General features: G+C 41.3%; 1 non-coding gene across 1 annotated transcript; it reads left to right on the top strand.

Annotated features, from left to right (window-relative positions):
• Positions 1-2,276: 2,276 nt before the first annotated feature.
• LOC112549597 lies at positions 2,277-2,461 on the top strand. The gene has a single exon (XR_003093089.1). It is a non-coding gene; the product is annotated as a U2 spliceosomal RNA (small nuclear RNA).
• Positions 2,462-3,126: the final 665 nt, after the last annotated feature.

Genomic DNA, 3,126 nt, shown 5'->3' with positions numbered 1-3,126 from the left:
TGTTCTTTCTGCCATTTGCCTTAATTTGAAATAAAATCATCCTGGCTGAATCCAAACTGAGAGCACATGCTCCTCATATGTACAGACACATAGCATATGACCAAAAAAAAAAAAAAGATTATCCTTCCATATCCAATTTTCATAAAAGCCAGTGGGAGTTGTTATGAGTTGGATTGCACTCATTTTAATAAATCCTTATATAGCATAGTGTGATTTTTATATTTACAGTGTGATAATGTCCTGAAGCATTTTGTCACCCAATGACATTACCCAGATTTTGTCAGGAAAATTTAATTCCCCAAACAGCTTTATTATGACAAGTCCTTGAGAATTAAACTTCCTCATCTTAAAAGTACAGAACAACAATAATCAAAACAAAGAAACAAGGAAACTTCCTATATTACTAGTAACCCACTTATGACTAAATAAAAATTGTTAAGATAAAACATTTTGCACTTTGCTTTATATGGGATAGATCATGGCTGTCCATCAGACTGTTCTCCTCTGATTTACCTTATTTATCTCTTGGGGAAACTCTTGGAGTTTTATACTAAATCACCATCTAATTCATCTTTGCTGTGGATATTTTGATAGAAAGGTGACTCTGCCAACAATTTCTCTGTAAGGGTACCCCGGGATTTGACTGATGTTTTCCAAGAAGAGTGGAATGTTACACTATACTGCTACAGATTGCAGTGATTTGTGTGGTTATAAGAGAGCACTGCACTCAGAAGGCTTACTTGTTACCACAATAGATCACAGTATTCAGGCTGCTTTTACCAAGAAAGGAAAATGTTGCAGATGAAACTGGAACGCATTTTACAAGGATACCAAGAATTTGTGGAAGCTAAATAAAATATATTGGTTTTATTCTTTCTATTTTCTGTGCTTGAAAGCTAAAATAAAAAGCATAAGAATTATTTTTTTAATGTTTTTATTTATCCATGTCTTTTTAGAAAGTAGGTTCTTATTTCTCTGATATTCCCCTACAGAATAATCTTGCACTTGGTAGAAATCACAAAACTGTCAGTAATTTGCTGCTAAAGCCACTCCAAAAGGTGCAGTGAATCACCTTGGAATTTATAAAGGCAAATCACAAAACAGTCTATTAAGCAACATCAAATATAGTCAGGTATGTAATCACTCTTAAGAGTACACTATCCTGAAAGGGCCTCAAATACATCGAAAAACACCTCTGAAAAGAAAACTCCATGTATTTTATTGTGCAAAAAAAAAAAGAGCAGGTGTATATTTCTGCTTAAATTAATCAATGTTTTCAGTTGACACTGCTAGCTTCAGTATCCTTGAACATTTTTACAGAAATTCCCTTTGACTGTAGTGATGTGAAGGAAAGAGGAAAATCATTTCTACAGATCTGTTTCATTTTTTTAAAACTTCAGCATATTTAGGAAGAGACAGAAGTTAGAAAATAAACCTAGAGATTTCTACAGAATGCCACAACTCTTTTCTAAAGTAGTAGTGAATCCAGTTTCCCTTTAATTGAATATGCTTCCTGGCTCTTCTTTTGCTGTACTGTTTCCTCCATGCTGAATGTGAGAACTGGATGTGTCTACATGTGAAATTAATGCAAATGAATGAACTCTGGAGTTTACTACTCCAGAGTTTTTTGCTCCCAGGCACCCTGTTTGAACGTGCACCCAGAGCAATTAACTCTGGAGCAATCAGCTCCAGAGTTTATTCATGAGCAGAACATGGAGCCCAGTTGGAGCAGCCCCAGCTACCAGCCTTGGGCTGCTCTGACCAAGCTCCATGTGCTGCAGAGGGGCTGGCTGAGGTACAAGGGTGCTGCAGTGTGGGGGCTGGCCAGCAGGCAGCCCTGGTACTGAAGTTCCTTCATGCCTCAGCCAGCTGGGTCAGCCTCTGCATATGAACAATCTCCGCAGCACTTTGCTGTGAAGTATATTGGTTTTCTGCACCCTAATAGGGGTGCACGTGCAGATGCTGACATGTTTTCTATGGAGCTAATTAGTCAGCTCTGCAATAAATGTCTTACGTAGGCATGCCCACTGACAAGAAAACGTAACTCAATCTTGCTCTGCCTGCACTGGAGGCCGGGAGCTAGGTGGAGTAGACAGCTCAAAGATCCTGAGTGTGTACTTCAAGACCACTCTGAGCTACTTAGACTGGAAACAGATGCTGCCTTTGTGCCACCATAAAAATTGTTATGGTGGCACAAATCAAAAGCAAATAGAAGTCCATGCCCTTTGTCATGCCACAAATACCCTAATTTGTGGCCATGGCATCTTTTTGGATTCATACCTCTTAAAATCTACTAATAAAATTCAATTTGTTCTTATCAGTTTAATCACTGATACGTCCTTGATGTGAGGACCAATGCATTAAACGCATTTTTGGTGCTGGGAGAGGGCCTTGGGGCTTGCTCCAGCACCTCCATGCATTGACCCAGTATTGCAGTGCCTCCGGGCCTGATGCCTGCTCCCCTAACCCCCAGGCTTAGTTGGCTAACATTATATTTTCTGTAACCTAGTTGCATTCCCCTTCTCACCCCCATCCCTCTTATGTTAGTCCCTCGCTCAGGCAATTTGTATTTCCCTACTGGTTTTGTCATCTTTTTGGATTCATACCTCTTAACATCTACTAATTTGTGTCGCTATTTTGTGCTGGATGTCTGTTGTAAGATGGGAAAGTGGGCAGTTCAAAGCTGCCCATGCTTTCCATCTATCCCATGCAGGCATTTTCAGGGCTTTAAGGGCCCAATTTGAAGAGGTATTCCTCAGGCATGCAGGATCTGAAGCCCCAGAGGTGCCTGTTCAGGTTTCCCCAGTTGCAGTGATGTGCCCTGCATCAAAATCCCTGGGTGAGCCTCTGCCAGTGGGGAGCCCTGGGTTTCCTTCCTTGCAAAAGTACACCCAGGGAGTCGGATGCAGGACATACCTCTGCAATTTGTGAAACCACAGGATTCCTCACTGGCAGAGGTGCATCTGGGGAATCCAACTCAGGATATGTCTCTGCAGACAGGGAAACCTCAGGGTTCCCCATTTGCAGGTGTCTCCAGGGATTCCCCAGGCATGTCTTTGCAAGCAGGAAACTCTGGGTTTCCCTGGTTGCAGAGGTATGCCCTGAGTATTCTTCCACAGGGTCAGG

Source organism: Alligator sinensis, unplaced genomic scaffold, assembly GCF_000455745.1.
Source record: "Alligator sinensis unplaced genomic scaffold, ASM45574v1 scaffold544_1, whole genome shotgun sequence".
NCBI lineage: Eukaryota > Metazoa > Chordata > Crocodylia > Alligatoridae > Alligator > Alligator sinensis.
The sequence above is the reverse complement of the archived record's forward strand: the minus strand, read 5'-3'. Positions and strand labels throughout refer to the sequence as shown.